Below are 20,480 nucleotides of genomic sequence, written 5' to 3'. Positions count from 1 at the left end.
TGTGGAAAAACAAGGGAAAGTCCTGGGCATAAAAGGTGGAGCACAGCAGCTCCCAATAAGGGAAAGTCCTCCAGCATCCGGGGCATCCAGGGGCTGGGCAGGGCCCAGGGAGGCAAGCCTTCCCCTGGGCCCCAGCAGCAGCACGCCCATGGTAGATTCAAGTATCAGGACAAGAACATTTAACATGAGATCACAGCCTCTTTTTATACACCAAATCCCTTTGTCTCTAGGGTGCAGGGTGGGGGAAAACAGATGCAGCTGGTTCTGGAGCACTCTGTTGTGCTCAGCCCGTCTCCCCATTCACTGGCCAGGCTAGGGACATCAGATGCACCACAAGGGGCGGAGCCAGCATTGTGTAGGGAAGGCCCAGCCCTATTCAGGTCCCAGGTGCACCCCTCCCTCACATCAACATGCAGATCTCTCCATTCACCACCGGGACAGACCCATCCTGAATCCTGGAGCTAGGCACACCAGCCAGCTCCGGACAATCACAAGCCAGACAGTCAATTCACATTTATGACACAGAGATGCCAGCTTCTAGAAGTGGGACTTCCACATTAGACACAGTAAATCCGCACACATCATCGCGCAGCATTTAATCACACAAGTCCGCACATACCCAACTCGAGCCTGCACTCCCCACACATCAGGAACTACTATGGACACACATATCCCCCATGCATTCCTATGGGAGGGCAGGCAATCTCACACACACACACTCAGAAAGCGCACCCACTTTACATTGCGCCTCAGTTCTAAAGTGTGCAAAGACCAGAAATCACTATACTTATCTCAGAGTTCAATGCAAAAAGTTAAGGGGTGAACCTGCCAGAAGGGCCAAGTCCAACAGTCATCCAGGTTAGTCTTTTTTTTACAACAGGCGTCGGACCCTCTTACATTGTGCTGTGTTATTAATTTTATTAAAGTAGCTGTTTGATTAAGAGCAACTAGAGGGGGGGGGATTGTGAGACCTTCGTGATTGTTCTTATTTTTAATGAACTATAATGTCTTATTCATTGGGCCTTTGCTGTTGTATTTACACTAGGACTCATGTTAATTCGGTGGTTTGTTTGTTTTGTTTTTTAAATAGAAATGAATTGAATGTATACTCTTTTATGGTGATTTTTAATCATCGAATAAAGAATCCAATGAATAGTCATGTTAGGGAGTGGCAGAAGATGAGTATTGCATATGGATGTTAGATCATTAATGTTGATGTTTCTCAGATTTTGAACCAGCTGTTTGGTTTTGAGTGGTTGACCTTGTCTGACCAGAACTTTTTCTAGGATATAAAAAGAGATTTGGTAATAATCCATCCAGTCACAGGGTGATATGTCATCAAGTTAAACAATGTTATCTTTAGCTATGATTCGATCAAGGGTGGAGCCCTTGTTGTGGGTAGGTCCCTTGCAGGCCTGGTTGAATTTGAGGTCAGAGAGGAAATCCTTGAAGGAGTACAATAAGGGATCATTTCTGTTGTTCCAATGTAGGTTAAAATCCCCAAGGAAGACATGGTTGGGGCGTTGGTCAGAGTGTGAGGTAATGGACTCAATGATGAGCATGTGACCTGGGAGATGATATATTGTGTGACGCAGACTATCTTGCAATTGTTCCAAATGGCAATGTCTAGGTGTTCACAGGAAGACAACATAGCAGTTTGAACCTGTTTCAAAGTGAGGATGGAGCGATAGATGCATGCAATGCTACCCCCAACTTTAACAGATCTATTGAGTCTGATAATGTCCTTTTCAGGAGGGACCAAGATGTCCAGATTTTGGGAGGAGGTGGCATTAAGCCTGGTTTCAGTTATGATCAGGAGATCTAGTTCTTGCGTGAGGAGATCAGGGATATCCGCTGTATGCTTCACTGTTGACCTGCAGTTGAGAAGGATCGATTTGAATTGTGAGTTGGTTGCTACCGCTTCTAGGTGAGAAGTGACCACCAGTAGTAGGTTATTCTTGTTCACAGATCTCAGGTTAACAATTGGTTCTCTAAATGGGTCAGAGGAAATAGTTTGAATGTTGAGTGGTGAATGTGAGGAGACACTACAAGAGCCGTTGTAAGACAGAAGTAGGGAGAGAGTGTCATCATAGGACATATGGTGAGTAGACCTATGGAGCCTGGAGTGGTGATTTGGAAGAGGCCGAGTTCCCCAGAGAAGGCTGTATGGGCTTTTGGAAGAAGAGATTTCCCTCCTGCAGTGTTTATCCCTTGAGGAAGGCTAGGATGATTAGTCTCAAGGGTAGGATAGAGTTTCCAAAACTTCTCTATCTTCAAAGAGAAATGTAAGAGGGTCTGCAGGTATCCTAGTTTAGAGATCCTGCTTGAGGTCTGCCAGAATAGTTTCCTCTAAAGTGGGAAGGAAGGTATTGAGGGAAGGAACAGGATCCAGCTTGAGTTCAGCCATTATCCTCAGTGGGGGAGGGTTGGCATTGTGGACAGCAGGTCTAGGTGTAACTAGTTGAAGAGACAGCCCTTGGGGAGGAGTGGTGGGGTGCAAAATGGCTTTATCCTTTTTGATCAGGTAAGTATTGAGGGAGGAGATGGGATGTTGAGAGTTAGCGGGTAACGTACTGGAGTATGAGGCTGGGTGAGGAGTAGGAAGAGCACTCGTTTTGGTATTTAGGCAGACTTGAGTTGACATACAAGGGTTAGGTTTGTTGGTATTGCACTCACCATCTGTGTTGGGGGATTTGTCAGACAGACTCAGAGGGAGTGAGGGGGAAGCAGAATGGGTGGATATGGAGGAGGAAGAAATAAAAGGTTCCACAGCTGAGGGTAGACTTTTATTATGTAGACTAACAGGAACTATATATCATCAAGTGTATTTTTAATCCTCATAACGATTTTGTCAAAGCATTCAAGAAACAGCTTAAAAGTGGATGTGAGAGGATCTCGGATCGATGTTGAGATGTCACCAGAGACTATTGTAATATTCCACCTTTAGATTCCAAGCAATTGGTGCACTGTGTAATGATACACTTGCTCGTTGTTGAGATGTCACCAGAGGGTAGTGGAATATCCCACCTTTAGATACAGTGCACTGTAACTTGCTACACAAGACCAATCCAAGATGGCCGCTCCCAGGGCGTAACAGGTATGAAGTCATGACTTTCTTTCAACGCAAGCTCACCATTCCGAGAGTCTTCTTTTACTTTCTGTGGACCTTCTTGGGCTTTAATCAATAGTCTTTTGTTTATTTTTAAATTGGCTGGTCATACCTCAGATCCAAGCTGGAGAGATAAATTCCCAGAATAGAACATTCTCCAATGTCCAACAGAACACACAACACAGATCAGGCAAATCCCAAAGTGCCTGGGCAGAAACCCACCAACCAATTGGAAAACAATACCACCCCCGTGCCTTCATCCCCATCTGCAACAACCTGCATGACACCCGCAGAAAGGGCAAAGTGCGTTCAAAAAGTCTGGGCATTTCCCTTCAAGGTGCACTGGCAGACTGTGTGAAGTTCGACCGACCTTGTAAGACATACAACTCCTCCCTGTGAGCACCGCAAGGGAGATAGGTGGGCAGAGCCAAGGCAAACAAACACATCCTGTCTGAACAACAGAGGCCCACAGAACACTCACAAAGCAAAGGGCTCCATTGCGCTTCCATCCAAGGGCAGTGGGTTCATGAGCTCGGGCCCAACCCGCGCAATTATGCCATCAGCATCCTAGGATCCCGTACAACCGTATCGATCCGGTGCAGTGAAGCCCTCCCAGAGAGGTGGAGTGGCCACACGCAAGAGGTGCTCTCCAATGCAGGATGTCAGCTGGTCAGGGGGAGGGAGGTGGACCTGGGTTCCCGCATGCCCCTCCACTGCGAAGGCAAGGAAGCACCGCCAAGTCAAATGACCACCTCAGTCCCCACACAGCATATACAGCTTCCCAGTCCCGGCTCACCACTCCTGGATCACAAGGTCCATGAAATCCGCTGGCTGGGTCGGCACTGAGTCGACATCGCCGGGATCAACATTGCCTGCTCCAGGTTTTCCCAACAGGCTTCACCTTACCCCAGCATAACATAGTAGCCACAGTGATAAACCGGAACCTCCACTTAAGCCTAGTATGGAAGCTTGGGTCTGATTCCAGCATAGGTGTGGACCACGATTTACAGCTGGCGAATTTCAACTATCCCGATGATTAAAGTTAGAACAAAATACCAATTACTCACTCTAGAGCTGAATTCTGTGATCATGCTAGGCAGCAGAAAGGTGGATAGCAGGAATTAAAGCTAGATGTTCACGGATTTGTGACCCCAAATCCTGGAGCTCCCTTTTGGTGCTTCATTTTGGTGGCCATCTTGACTGTAAGAGATGATTGTTTTGGTTGGTTATGTTGACCTGTGTCGGGCTGCCACTCTCTTCATCCTCCTGGGTGGGGTCGGGGTATTCCAAAAAGATATAGTGTCGCTTTCTTCACCCTATTTACATCCACTGGTTCCTGACAGATTCTGTTGTTTTTCGTGGGCACACCATTCACCAGAATAATAAGTGTTTTTTCCAAATCTGTCTCTACACATACAGTTTCAATATTGTGTTTCACTTCTAATGGTAATACACAACTGTACCTTTAAGGCCTTTCTGAAGCCCAGTGGATGATAGAGTTTGCTTTTCACAGAAAGTAATGTAATTGATCCCATGGATATTTTGCACACCTCAGGGGTAGAAACCAAGCTAGTGTTCATAGATTTCATAACATGTACTTAAGCTCAACATGACAATGATAACAGTACTCATGTATCCAAATATTTGGAGAGGTAAAGTAAGTAGACAGCTGCACTACAAGTACGTGGTTGGGGTCCTACTGTATCAATTTATTCCTGGAAAATAATGCAAATACTACTGCTTTCCCATTTGTACACCGAAGCATGTTTATGCCTTCCTTGTACCTATTCACCTATCTCTCTCTCTACATTTCTAGGAACCATCTCTTCTTTTCGTACTACTTTCTTTTACTTCATGACATCGGCCACTTGTTTCAACTGCATAAGCTAATTCATCTTCTTCTGATATTACTGTCCCTTATTTACAGTACCAAATTCTGTATTACTCTATTTCTAAACATTCTTATTTGTATTTCTTTAAATTATTTCCACCTCTTGGTCAAAATATGTGTTTTTTATAACAATTTTTACTTTTAATCTGACTTACTCCTGCTCTGTTACAAATTAGGAGAGGTAAAGTAAATAGACAGCAGCAGTGTAAGTGCATGGGTGAGTCCCTACAGCACTTAATCAAAAGTTCAAGTTTCAGTGTTTTTCGGTATATGCAAATAGTTAAAAAAGTTATGTTATGTTTGTTTGTTATTTGTTTGGATTAAATTACATTCCAATATGTTAAAAAGTATACTTGCACAGCCATAAATATATTTACATAATATATTATTCTTATACATGTATTTACACATTCATACAGTCATTCACACAGGTACAGTAGAAGTGAAAATGAACCCACATTACACATTTATACATGTGACATTTCGCACAGTGAGTAATCATCTCACTCAAATCTTCAGAGGCTGCAGGTATTCTGATGACTGTAGCTGATGAATGTTCTACCAAGGGTGTTCTAGAGGTAAGTATTTTGATGCACCTAGTTTGCCATAAATCATTCAGTTGTACACCCTTTAATGAACTGTTTTTAAGTGCTTCCAATTGGAACTTCTCCCATGTGAATACTTTTTGGCAGTGCTGCTGGGTAACTGTATGCCACAAATATTACACTGCACATATTTAGCTGTAATCTTCCCCCTGCATGTATTCTACAATGTTTATAGATAGAACTTTGTGATGGTGTAAAGACATACATGTGTTTAAAGAGGTTTTACACAAAACTGTATTTGTAAATAGTTACATAAGTTGTGTTATGGTTATGGTTATGGTAGTGAGTTCAATGCACAGTGTTCCTTAATTGCAATGAGATAGTGTGCAGATTTGTTTTTTTCTACAATCTCTATGAATGTTTTTTCCCCACTGTTCAATGATGATTGCTTAAAAAGTAAATTGTTACGGTGTATGAGTAAAGAAGCTGAGAACGGTACAAAGTCTACTTCTTTCTTTTAATTATGTCTTTATGCAATTTTTGAATTGTAGGTTACTTTTGTTATTGTATTAATTGTAAAACTAATAAATATTTCTGTTTTTTCTTTATATGCAGATTAATGAAACCATCTATTGAGGTAATGTACCTAAAATTTTGAGGATCGGTACCCAAGGCCAGATTGTTACAGTTACTAACACATCCATGCACAAATCAGCACAGCAACTCACACACACAGCTACACACAGATAGGGGTACCCCCACACACAAGCTCACACTGATATAGCAACCGACTCACTGTCATACCCAACTATTATTATTATTATTAATTTTATTATACAGAACTTGTAGAGCGCATGGCTGCACCAGCAACAGGGCATCCCAGGGACTTACCAATGCGCACACTGACACACCCATGTATGAGCGGGAGGTACGTGAGGTACGAGGAAAGATGGGAGGGGTGAGTGAGCAGGTATAAATGGCAACAGGTGCGAGCAAGCCCAGAGACGGCTTTTTCGGAAAAATGAGGAATATTAACTGGTCACGCACCACAGGTATGTGAGGGGGTCCCACAGGTTGAGTTTCAATGTAAGGCTAGTTGCGAACCCAAATAGCGGGGTTATACAGTTATGAGTAGCGGTTTGCATAGACAGACCCCCCAGGATATAGCGGCATGGATTAGCAAATTTAGCGGCACAAAAATTGAAATTTAGCGGCACAAATATGGAAATTTAGCAACAATTTTGCGGCATTTTATTTGGCCATTTTTCCTACAACAAACAGAGATATCTTCGTTTTTTTAGTTCTTTAACAACATGAAGCTATGTATATTTGGTTTATTTACAATGTAGACACTTTGTTTCCCTCGAAAAGCAAAAGACTGCCCGTCAGCAGCCCAGGGCAGCAAAACAGCGTTACAGGCGTCCCGCGTTGCGTGGGGCGGGGGGCTAGGACCGTCGTCCCACCAGGAGCTACCGGCATCATTCACGCACGGTAGGACGGCAGAAACTGGTCCGGCTTATGGCGTTGGAAGGTTTGCCCAGCGATAGAATGGCATGGAGTTTCTTCAGGGGGAGCTGCTGGAGTTTGGAGGTTCATCACTCAACAATCATTTGCGCCCTCAGCTCCTCCTCAAGACCAGCGACGGTGCACGTGCTCCTCTGTTTACACATGCTGGGTAGTAAAAACAGCTGTTATTGGGGTGCAGGTCCCCCTCAGATCCCTGGGCACTGCTGGCAGTGCACCTGCTTCACCAGTGGTAGCTGCACCCTGATGCGTGGCATCCCAGATGTGGGAATGAGGGCATCTGATAGTAGGAGCCCTAACATGGTCATGGAGAAAGCCTTGTAGTCTGCAACATAACTAAATTCAGACAGAACAGTGGCATACATGTCAGTGAGCTTGCTACTTCCGGTCCTTCCTGCTTTAAGTAACAAGGCTGACATGTAATTTGCAGCTTTTATTCATCTCTAGGGCTTAAATTGCTCCCAAGGGCTTCCTGTGCTGTCAGTTAAGGGAAATGAGACATAAGGAGATACAGTTGTGTGCTCAGGATCAAACACTTTGATAACATATGGAAGCCGGTATCAGTGTTTTGCGGAAAGGCAATACACAAATGTGGGCCAGTTTTTTGTGTGTGCCTGGGACGACTTTTGATCCCAATCCAACCCTGCCAGGGGGGCCCTTGGAAGGTGAGAGCCTGGGCAAGTGACAATATGGCCGTGCGTTAAAACACAGATGAACATTACAGCCGAAGGTAGTCACGTAATAGAAAGTAGTGCTCACTCTGGCTGCACAAAGGTTTTTAAATGCCTCCTGCAATGGAGATTCGCAACCATTAAAAAGTGGGCGTGCTCTAGGGTATACATTCAAAAACAATTTCGCACAAGCAGGCGATACATAGGTATTGAAGTTGACCAAATTAAAAAAACAAAAAACACCTGCGCGCTCACAAAATATCAGAAAGCGGCTGATCATGTAATATTACAATAGACACTTCATCTACACTATTCCCAATTTGTAAATTTTAATTCATTGAAGTTATCAGCGCTACACAAAATACAACCCAAAAAAAGAATATTTGTGTTTGTTTTGCAGCCATGGTGTTGCTGAAAAGATCCCGGACCCCTGTGTTCAAAGCACACCGACCGTTTCTGTTTTTCCTGAGGCAAGCGTTCACAGTTAGAGTGTAATGCTCGAGTGTGAATGGGCGAGCACTGGAAAACGGTCTTGGTGTGCACTGCGGTCTCAGAGGCCATGGGCGCTATGAATAGGCCCCCTTGGCACGTTTCTTGTTGAGCAAGAGCTTCTGCGAACTTATTTGGGCCCAGAGGGACATGTGAAGGTCTGAGCATGCCATGCAGGTTTGAAAAGCACACCTTGGAACGTTGACATATCTTGCTGACGAGCCCCAACTCACGAAGCAGCCAATCAGGTGCAGGGGCGAGCGTGACCTCAGGCATGGCTGTCTTTTCAACCACCGGCAGGAACATGTCAACTGAGACCCCCCAGGATATAGCGGCATGCATTAGCTTTTGTAAAAATGTCGTGATTTCTACAAAAGTGCCGATTTCGCAGGCACTTTTGTAAAAATCGTGGCATTTTTACAAAAGTGCCGATTTTGCGGCAAACCGCGAAATCGCGAAATCACGATATCCTGGAGGGTCTGCATAGTCCAAGGGAGCAATGGGTGGGACAGCAGGGTTTTAATGTGCTCCTAATATGGTGGACATCTAGCGGGAAAGCGCTGAGGGAAACATGTTTTAAGATTCTGATTTAGTGAGCAGGTCGTAATTAGTAACATGTCGATTGTTGTTTGTTAAAATATCGTTGAAAAAGTTGAAACATCAAGATTAAAGTCATTGTTTATTTTGTAGTTTACCCCTGACGAAGAGCGAAGATGATGCTCGAAATGCATTGGGAATTAATTATACTACTGAGGATGCAACATGTGTTAGTCCTGCTGTCGGAAAAGGCCTGGATGGGCATACATGCAGCATCAGACTTGTTATACATTGAAAGGATTTCATGTGATGAAATGGACGGAAATTTTGAAAATATTGGACAATCTTGAATAAAATGATGTAACTGATAAATAAGTGTGGCAAATGGTTTGCGCCAAAGAACAGTGCTTCTGGAGAGGGAGCTATTGGGTTCTCACTATACTGGATTTTCACAATTACACGGCCGTAGGGCAGACCGTAGTTCCAGGATGCACACATTTTGAAGCGAATAATCAAACTAAGAATGAGAAACAATGGTGTGCACTTCATACCCTTAACTTTGGCAATGCGTACACTGACACATCCAGTCAAAACTAATGCATCCAATAAAACACGAAGACACAAACTGATGCACACACTGACACACCCAGGGACTTACAAACGCAGACACTGACACACCCCGGCATAGAGCAATGTAGACATTGACACACCCAGTCAAACACTAATGCATCCAATAACACACCCAGGCACAAACTAATGTATAGATTGACAGGGCCATGCTCAAACTGATGCATATGTTAACATGCCCAGGCACTCACTGAGGCATACACAAGCACACCCAGACATTCACTCATGTACCCACTAACACACTCACTCTCACACTGATACAGTCACTTGCACATTAAAAACACAGAGTGAGCTCTTTGTTTGAGTAGATGGTGGTTCTAACAAGAACCATTTAGTTTTTATGGGAGGGTTTTCTTTTTAACAGTTTTTAGTTTTTTTTGTTCATTTTATTCTAACAAAAAGTGAACAGGGTAGTAAAAAGGCTAAGGATGGGGAAATGCAAAGATGCAACTCGTGGCGCTGTTTAAAAAACATTATATAGTCATTGGAAGCAAACAAAAAACCTAACAGCGTTGCTACTTCACTGTATCCAAGAATGTATCCACAAAAGATGTTTTTACAGCGACAAGCATGTCACATTTCTTGCAGTGAATAACCAATGTATCCAACTCCTCACAAGCAGATCGTATTGTAATGAGTACAGCTGGAGATGATACTCCCAATGCTACTTCAGAGATTGACTGTCTTGTTGCACTTGCTTTCTCTTATATATTCTGGTTGGAGACACTCTCATGAATTGTTTTTGTGTGTTTCCACATAGAACTTGTCCCATGCGAATCCTTTGCAGTGCCTCTGGATAACTGCTTTCCACAGATCGTGCACTTGACATATATTTCTGTTACCTTCTTTTCCCCAGAATGTATAGTAAAGTGTTTCAACACATCACTATCTTTTGTGCAAGGTGGTGTGTCATCCTCAACAGGTTGTGGATCCTCATCTTGGACAGGCGATGCAACTTCAGCCATTGTCTACATTGTCTAAAAGTGCAGCACTCCTGGTTCTCAAGCCTCCTTCTGGAGACTTCGCTGAAGGTTGGGGTTTTAATGTGTCCAATTAGAATGCAACGTTTGGGTGTGTTTTCGAGTGAAATCATAAATCCAGTCCGTAAAATTGTGGATTTACACAACTGGTAAAATGGGTAACTTTTTTTGAAAAACAGATATTAGGTGGTTTATTTACATGTAAATATGTTCAGACTGATAATATTAATGACAAGGGAGGGGTGTATATATGCAAACTGCTATGTAAATGTTTTGTTAAATCGTGGATTTGGACTTACTGATTCATTCCGATCATGTGATCGGGAGTAAATCCATGGAATGGTAGTCTGTCTACATTTCCAGACCTGCAAAGGTACGACAGTACCCCCTAATTATTTTTTTTATGTGTTTAATAACATTTAAAATGTTATTTATTTTATATTAACTACACATGTGATTTTTTTATATTTTAAAACATATAAAAAAATTATTTCTAGAAAAAAATATCTATAGTATGAAAAAACATAATTAATAAAATAAAATGCAATAGAATTAATATTAAAAATAAACACTACAAGTTAACTAAAAAAGTAAACATTAGAGGGGCATAATATTTTAGAAATGGAATATCACAAACCTTTGAAATTCGCTGCAAAAACCAAAGGTTACAGGGACTATACTGAGACTCAGATTTTACTTGTACAAAACCAGTGAAATTCAGCAGTTATAGTTACCTGAGCTAACTATAACTCAGGCCCACATAATGCACTGCTTATGACCTCACATATTACTAACCCTGAGCATAATACTGCTACAACATGCAAAGCTTGCACTAATTAGCATCTAAATCAACAACATCCTCAGATGCTTTGAAAAAGCAATCTTACATGCGTAAAAGCATATAACCAATTCACAAGAGTGAACTTTTACAATTAAAACATTAGGCAATGAGAGAGAACTTCAGTGGTGGTCCCATCCTCTTAGGACCACCCCAATCACAGTTATTGGCAAAAAAACTATCTCAACCAAAGGCCCTGCAAAGCATTATGGGACGAGTCAAATGCAAAGCATTGAAATTATTCCTACATCAAGCTGCAGTTCCACTAGTCATTACTAGATGACCCTCACGAGTCAAATGCAAAACCATTGAAACCCTTTCATCAAGCATTTGCATTTGACTCGTGAGGGACATCTAGTAACCACCAGTTGAACTGCAGCTCTTTGTAGAATTATTTTGATATTAGATACTATATAATATTCACTGCCCACTGCTAATCTCATCCCAAAATGTTTTGCAGGGCCTTTGGTTGGGAATGTTTTTTGCCAATAACTGTGCTTGGGGTGGTCCTAAGAGGATGGGACCACCACCAAATCGTTCAATAAGATGTGCATTTTTGTTTTTAAGGCATCTGTTTGCTACTCCCCCTAGGTTAGGGAGTATCCCAAAATCATCACCTCTCTCTCTGCTTGCTAATTTTTCAGTTTCACTTGTGTGAAAGTACTACATGCACTTCAGCATATAAAGATAAAGACACTTATTTTATCATAACTGGCACTGTGCAGGATGCCATTTGCAATATTTTGCAATTTTTTCACAGTGCAGACAAGTACACAGTGTTATCAGCTACGCTACGCAGACTACGTGAAGTTCAAAGTATACTACGTGAAGCTACGTGTAGTGCTGCTACGCAAACTACGGCCAGGCTTACATATTACATCACTCATTACATGGTCGGCGACATCACTGATGACATCTCAAATGACATCATTGGTGTGATGACATCATCCAGTAAGTGTAAGTGTTTTCTAAGAGTTTATGGTTGGTAAACATATATACTACCCTATTACAAAAGTTAAATTAGTATACTAGGTGCATTACTACTGAGTGATACAGCTTCTAACATATATTACCATACAGTATGTGAGTGGCTATTTGACTGTATGTATCCTTGAGTGTATGGGTATGGGAGTGGCTGTATGGGTGTATAGGTGGGTGTGAGTAGCTAGGTGGGTGAGTGAGTTGCTATGTGAGTGGCTGTGTTGGTGAGTGAATGGGTGTGCCAGTGGCAGTATGGGTGAGTGAATGGCAGCGTAAGTGGCTCTATGAGTGTGTAAGTGGGTGCTTAAGTGAATGTATATGTGAATGACAGTGTGTCTGCATGGCTGCATGAGTTAGTGACTGGGTATATAAGTGACTGAATGGGTGAGTGAGTGGCAGTATGAGTGGATGTTTGGTTAAGTGAGTCAGTGTGTCAGTGGCTGTATTGGAGAATGAGTGTCTGTGTGAATGCCTGTATCATGAGTAAGTGGCAGTGAAAGTGTGTGGGTGAGTGTATGAGTGCTTGTATTGGTGAGTGAGTAGTATTGAGAGGCTGTTTGGGTGAGTGAGTGAGTGAGTGAGTGAGTGAGTGAGTGAGTGAGTGAGTGAGTGAGTGAGTGAGTGAGTGAGTGAGTGAGTGAGTTAGTGAGTGAATGAGTATGTGTGTAGGTGAATAAGTGGGTGGGTGAGTAGCTGTATGGGTGAGTATGTGGCTGTATGATTGGTTGTATGGGTGAGTGATTGTTTACATGAGTAGCTATATGAGTGAGTGAGTAGGTATGTGAGTGGCTCTATGGAAGAGTGAGTGGATATGTGAGTAGTGGTATGGGTCTGTGACTGGTTATGTGAGTGGCTGTATGGGTGTGAGAGTGGTCAAACAAGAGGTTGTTTGGGGTGCGAGAATGTGTGAGTGTTTCTGTGGATGATGTCATCCGTGATGTTATTGAAGATGTCATCATTGAAGTCACTGACCATGTCATGAGTGATTTAAAATGTGGGGTCATAAGTAGTGCATTCTGGGGGCATAAGTTATAGTTAGCTCAGGTAACTATAACTGCTGACTTTCACTGGTTTTTGTATGAGTGAAATCTGAGCTTAACTATAACATACCTGTAAACTTTGTTTTTTCAGTAAATGTCTAAGTTAAAAAAAAATCTATTTGCAAATTAGAACGACCCTGTAACCTTTGGGTTTTTAAGTAAATTTCTATTTTTTTTTAACTGGCAGTTGCATTTGCAGAGTGGTGGAGAAAGGGGGTGGGGCCTTTAACCAGCAGTGCTCCTGCCAAGCAAAAGTAAACTACAATGTCCGGGGGACACGTCTGGGGGTGGTGGTCTCAAAGCCATCTAAGGATCCACGAGGGGGGCCACGCAGCCCCCTTCAACATTAATTAAGTCCTGGGGAGGTGGTGGTCCCCTGGGCTGTGTGAGGAGGCTGGAGCCTCTGTGTATTATTTTTACATATAGCCCTGATAGAGCGCGCAGGTCGCCAGACTCCTTGATTTACCAATTTACACGCACTGGGCCCATGACGTGTTTCAAATGACAGTGTTTTTGTGAGTCGGGCGAGTTTACACGTTAACCATCAGTAATTTGGGTGTGATTTCCTTATCACAATGATCAGTGTACCTGACTTACCACAGGTACCTAAGTTCCCGACGAATCAGGAGCTAGCAGTGGATGAAAGATAAGATTACTATATATACCTTGTACATTTGTAAAGCAATTTTACGGTTGTAATGACCACGGACACCTGAAGGGTTTTAAAAATTTTATATAGTAGTTTTATATTCAGAATGACATGAGAATGAAACATATGCAGATTAGAATATCGATAATCAAGATCATAACAACGATATAGCTGTGAATGAGGGCAAGCACCATTGAGTGCAAGAGGACAACTACTGGGTATGGGTAACAGGGAAAATGCTATTTCAGGTTCAGGCTTAAACTCTGGCAGGCAAGTGGGAATGAAACCTACTATTTGAATAGGACACTAACGGTCATAAATGAAACTTGACCCTATACTATCTTACTACTTGAAGGCTTATTTACTAAGGGAAGGTAAAAATGGAACACACTGTATAAGCAAACAGTTCAATAATATTCTACAGGTAAGAGAAAAAATGGAACAAACTAAATAAACATTTACATGTAAAATCTTTCGGAAAATGACAGGGAAAAAATATCTCAGGCAAGAATGCTTTATTAAAGGAGGAGAAGAAAGAGCATAGAATGACGAACACCCACAATTAGATTTACCTAGGACGGGAATGAGGACTAACCCTGGCCACGGGTCAGTGAGGAGAAAGGCGAGGACAAAGACCCTCAAGGATTTAGGATGCCAGTAGGCGAGCAGGTACAGCTCATGGACAGTCAGGATACCCCTCAGGATTTGGACCGGGACTGGGCTCATCAAAGGGCACGACCAACACCTGCAGCTTCGGATGCAACACCTGCGCTACTCCCTCTCTGCACGGAATCCGCCAGTAACCCCGATTGGGTTTTCGAATCTCCCAGCAAAGTGCTTCGCCAGCACTTAAGACTATTTCCACCCCTTGGAGTTTGTGGAAAATATGGACAGAGTGCTTCGCAGCCCTCTATATCAATCACCTATAGAGTTCGTAGGGTCATTGACAGGTCAGCTACTCGGACAAGTCGGACAATTTCTCTAGCTAAAACTAGGCTAGTTATACCCTTCTCGGGTCCCTAGACCACCCACAAATGTTGCAAGTGACAGGATCCCCAACTTTGGATTGGACAAGAGAGGTGGTTAGGTCATTGTCACCACCTAAAATTCGATGTTCCCACAATGAATATTTAATTTTCGTACCCACCCCTTACATTCCAGTTCCCATGGCATAACCGTTGAAGAGAACAATAGAGCACACAGTGGAAAGAGACAAATTTAGCAATTTCAGGTGAAATTCAGCTTCTTCTCCCTGGGTCAGGTGGCAGATTCCCAGGATCATCTCAGCTTCGGTAGCCAGCTGGCTGAGTTCCACTGATGCAAGGCTCGGTTCTCATGTCACGTGATTGGGTCTGTATAGACTTCAAAGATGGAGAGGCTCCCCACTCCCAGGCCCCCAGATACGCGGTACATGAAAAGTAAGCGAAAACAAATTAGAAACACAGAAAAATTGAATACACTGTACACCATGATAATCTACACTACACCCCTTACTTAATAATATCTATAGCGTTAGAGGTTACAGCAGAAAAGACAGATGTGCAAAAGCGGCGGTAGCAGGCGGAGAGCATGTTAAGGACAAAGCGGTCATATTTGCAGTACTGCGCATGAGCGAATATTCCCTCCAGAACTGCGAGTGCGTCACATCACATGGGTATGACCGACGCATGCGCAGACTGGATTTCTGCGAAGCAGCGATTCTGTAGTATGCAAGCATCATTATGATTAATAGACACATAGGCAAGCATCCTTGGGACACCCGCGTGTACTGTAAAAGTGCAATATTAATGACAAACAAATTGATTAATGATATTACAAGTTAATCGAGGTTCTTGAATATGAGCAAGGCGCTTTACGTGCGAATCCTTGCTCCATCAATCCCCTCTTTGATGATATTTACTATCATCACTACTAATGGAAACAGATGCCAACTTCCTTTCTCACATCTCACTCATCTCAATCTCGACAAATTTGCTGTTGAGCTTTTTCTCAGCATCCTTATTAGGATGGAAACTCTTCGCCTTCTTATATATCTGGTTTCTCAACTCTTCCAATTCCAACTCATCAACACCTCGCTTCACTCCTCTCTTATTTACAGTGAACTTCTTTCTGCACTTTTGACATTTGCAGTACATTATTAGTATAAACACAATTAAACTTATTCCAGCTATTGGCATCAGTATTTTCATCATGAGACTTTTGCCTAGGTTGGAAAACCAACTACCTACAGAAGAGAGACCATCAGTCAGTCTCTTCCAGGCACTATCAACCTCCAGTGGTTTGAGTTATTTTTCCAAATTAGTTATGTTTCGCACATATTTCTTAATTTCTACGCTTTTGTCAGGAATGTAAGTGCAATAATGTTGCGCTTTCAGCATCCTGCAGACTCTGCCCTCTTTTGCCAATAAGGTATCAAGAGCAAGGCGATTCTGTAAAACCATTGATCTGATCGCAACCAATTCAGTATTGACCAGCAGAAATCCAGCAGCAGTGTCAGTTGATAACCGATCCACTACTGTAGACAATTTGCAAATACGGTGAGTATTCAGAACCACTCCCACTCCAGGTATAAGTGCACTAAATATATCACCTATAATTTCTCCTACACTTTCTCGTCTACTACGTACTAAACCATTAGTATTTTCATTGCTTCCAGCGGCGTTGTTCACATGGTATATTTTCGGGAAGACAATGCCAAAGTAGCAGCTCCCATACCAGTGATCCGGCAATTTGAAATAAGCCTTGTTTCCACATATATAATAAATTCCGGGAAACACAGGTTCTGACCCATTTTTGAAACCCCAACCTCCAATTACCTTATAATTATGTTCGCATTCACTGGAACCGATGAATACATTGTTATAATAATCAGTCTTTTCTCTATGCAGACAGAGTTTCCCTTTAGTCCAGCAACAGTGCAGGATTAACTTCACCATTTGAGGTGCTTTCCATGTTTTCAGCCCATTTAGGAATTTTATGTCCTCTATCATTTTCCTTTCTTTGGTAACTCTCCCTTCTCTTTTCTGCCATTTTCAAAAACATTTTCTCTTGCTCATGTAATGAACAGGTCAAATTATCTCTGCGTGCTTCATTTAAATCTATGTCACCTATAGTCAGAAAGTATTCTCCCATATAACGAGTCACCTCACTTCTAACATGTACAATGTTCAGGTTTCCCCGAATAGGAAGTTCAGAAAAGATTACGTCAGTGTTTGAATAGTAGTACTGTAAGGTGCTTCTGTAAAATAAGCTAGCTAATATACTATAGGAAATTCCATAGGTTAGGGGTAGATGATGATAGGTCACACCTTCAGCTACAGAAGTAGGTAGCTTCATGCAGACATAACAATCCTCTATTTCCATGGCTTCTACATAGTGCACTAAAAGATTTGCAAAGACATTTAAATGTGTTCTGTTCTTCATTTTGTGAAAATGTAGTCCTCCCTCATCTGATGCATCTAAGTCAGGTTTTGTTTGTCTCAGGCTAACTGCATTGTCACGTCTTTCTACACTTTGTGGTGTTTCTTCAGTTTGTACAGCTTCTGTGTCAGGCGTCACTTGTTTAGTGGGATACAGGTTAGTGTCTTTACTTATCATGAAAGGTATAAAAACTGTTAGTCCTATCCATATTATCAGTACTATTGCTACACTACATAAGCATACTTTACAGCAAGTTTTACAACAGTTTCCTCTAGGTCTTCCATTCACATTTGAATCAGACATTTTGGCTTACGAGTGGCTTTCCAACCCCTCTTTGTTTCTTTACACAAGAGGCTTACGCAGTTTTACTCTCAAGTTGGGTCTTCTTCAGAACTCCGATCAGCAATCGACTCTTCGTCACTTTTGTCACTTGTTTCTGGCTCATCAATTTCTTCCAACATCAAGTAAGTCCATTCAGGACTCCGATAAAGTTTGTTTTGCCTTTTCACTCGTGTGCTTCGTCTGTTTGACTGGACTCTGGTTTCTTTTCTCACTGGCAGCTCTTTTGCGGTCTTCTAATTTCTCTTCTACAGTTTTCAACCTTAGTCTCAGTCTCTTTATGTATCTGGGTTCACTCTTCTTCTTGAGCCTTTTAGCTGTTACTGCAGTTTGGTTCTCCTCACGAGCCCTTTTATTTTCATTCAGTTGTGGCACTGTCTCTTTACCAGTATCTGTTTCCCTTCCTGTCTGACTAGTCCCAGGTCTTTCTTCGGATTCTTCTGCCTGGTTGCTAAGCTGGCCTTGTTCAGGTTCACTTTGGATTTCCTTTTGATTTTCAACAGTTTTAGGCTCTGTCTCCTGAACACGTTCGTCTATGTCTATCTGTTCCTGTTCATGCACTTCGTTCTCTTGATTTTCTTCCGCATGAACTTCAGCTTTAATTACTATCTGTCCCTTTTCAGTGTCTGGAGTCTTTGGAGGAGTGTCGATGACTTGATCTGTCCCTACTTGACCTATTTCCTGATCGGGTCTGATGTGATTCTCGATAACCTGACCTTCTCCGTCTATTTCTGTCTCGTCCTCACTATTCCACTCTCTATCTAGGTAGGTGTACTTTCTGGTTCTTATTGGATCAGGATTCACATCATCTGCTGGGAACCATTCGACGTCTTGACTGGTGCTCGGTAGTTCGATATCAGCTAGTTCCGGACCCTCATCTGGAGACTCCTCAGCTGCACCACCTTCAGCTTCAGTCGCGTCTTCTCCTGTCACCCGCTTCGTATGGCTGGTATGGATCCACTTCGGCACGCCTGCACACTTCACAGCAGTTGTTGTGACAAGGATCACTTGTCTCGGTTTTCCCCACTTCGGTGCAAGGCAACTCTTCCGGGTGTGTTTCTTTAACACAACCCAGTCACCTGGTTTCAATTTATGTGCTGGAGTTGTAGGCCAGGCGACGGCGTCCTCCCCGATCTGGTGAGAGATAGAACGCACTTGGTCACCCAGCTGCCTGCAGTATTCTAGTACCAAATCATCAGAAATACTTAGCAGTTTGTGTCCAGGTACCCATGCCTGTCGCATCACTCTTCCCATTAGTACTTCATGGGGACTCAGGCCTGTTTTCCGGTTTGGAATGCTCCTCAAACTCATCAGAACAAGAGGCAAGGCTTCTATCCAGTTCAATCTTGTAGAGTTACACATTTTCGCCAGTCTGGATTTTATAGTGCCATTCACTTGTTCAACTACTCCAGAAGCCTCTGGATGATAGGCACAGTGCAGTTTGGGCTCAATTTTGAATGCTTTATAGAGTTCTGCTAAAACCTCGTTGGCAAAATGCCCACCTCTGTCTGTTTCAATTGTCTCTGGAAAACCATACCTAGGTATTAGCTCCCTTAACAACAGTTTGGCTACAGTAATGGCATCATTTTTCTTTGCTGGGTAGGCCTCCACCCACCTTGAGAATAGGCAGACTATAACTAGGACATACTTATATCCTTTGCACATGGGCAACTGAATAAAGTCAGCCTGTAGTCTGACAAATGGACCTTCTGCCTTTCCAATTGTACTCTGTTCCACTACTGTTCTTTTCCCTGGGTTAAATTGCTGACAAACCAAGCACCTCTGGCAAAGTGTCTCTGCAATGTCCCTGAACTTCGAATTGTAAAACACTTCATGGAACATACGGCACATCCCATCCCTCCCTATGTGTGAGTCTCCATGTATCAGTCGGGCCATTGGAGCAACCACACTGTCTGGTAATACAGGCATACTTTTCTTATCGACAATAACACCATCCCTGTCCCTAGGGTGACATCCATCTTTTTCCCATCTCTCCTTTTCCTCTGGTTCTGCTGCATGCTGCAACTCTTTCAATTCCCACCAAGTAGATACACTCTCAAACACCATAAGTTGGCAGCTGCTTCCGCCTCCCCACAATTTTATTTTTAGGGACATTTTGTACCGGGCACAGTATTGGGCAATTTGGTCAGCATATCGATTTCCGGCTGTCACATCGTCGTTACCAGATTTGTGAGCAGCACACTTGACCACCGCCAATTCTTTGGGCAATTGAATTGCTTCCAGTAGGTTCTGTACCACCTTTCCGTTTCTGATAGGGGTACCTGAGGAAGTCATGAATTCTCTTTGAAACCATAGCTGGCCGAAGTCATGAACAACCCCGTAACCATACTGGCTGTCAGTATATACGGTTACTTTCTTGTTCTTCCCTTGCTTGCATGCTCTTGCCAATGCAATCAATTCAGCTACTTGGGCAGATTTTATTTCACTTAAGTAGGATGCCTCTAGGGTCGTTTCCAGTGTGACTACAGCATAGGCAGCACTCAGACCTCCATCCTCATGTCTTAGACAGGAGCCATCCACAAACATCACAAGGTCCTCAACAGGTAAGGCTGTTTCTTTTATTATATCAGGACGTGGTTTAGTGCTAAATTCAGTTAGGTCCATGCAGTTATGTTCAATTTCACCCTCCACGTCTGTGTTTTGGGTGATGGGTAGCAAGGTTGCAGGATTGAGAATATTACATCGGGAAATTATCACATTTTCTGCACCTATAAGAATTCTCTCATACTTAGTCAGCCGACTAGGTGTGAGATACTGGGTTTTAGTTCGGGTCAGTAGGATCACAACTGAATGTGGAACATATACTGTTACAGGATGTC

The sequence above is a fragment of the Lissotriton vulgaris genome, chromosome 2_1 (genome assembly GCF_964263255.1).
Source record: "Lissotriton vulgaris chromosome 2_1, aLisVul1.2, whole genome shotgun sequence".
NCBI classification, from domain to species: Eukaryota; Metazoa; Chordata; class Amphibia; order Caudata; family Salamandridae; genus Lissotriton; species Lissotriton vulgaris.
Note: the sequence above shows the minus strand (reverse complement) of the source record.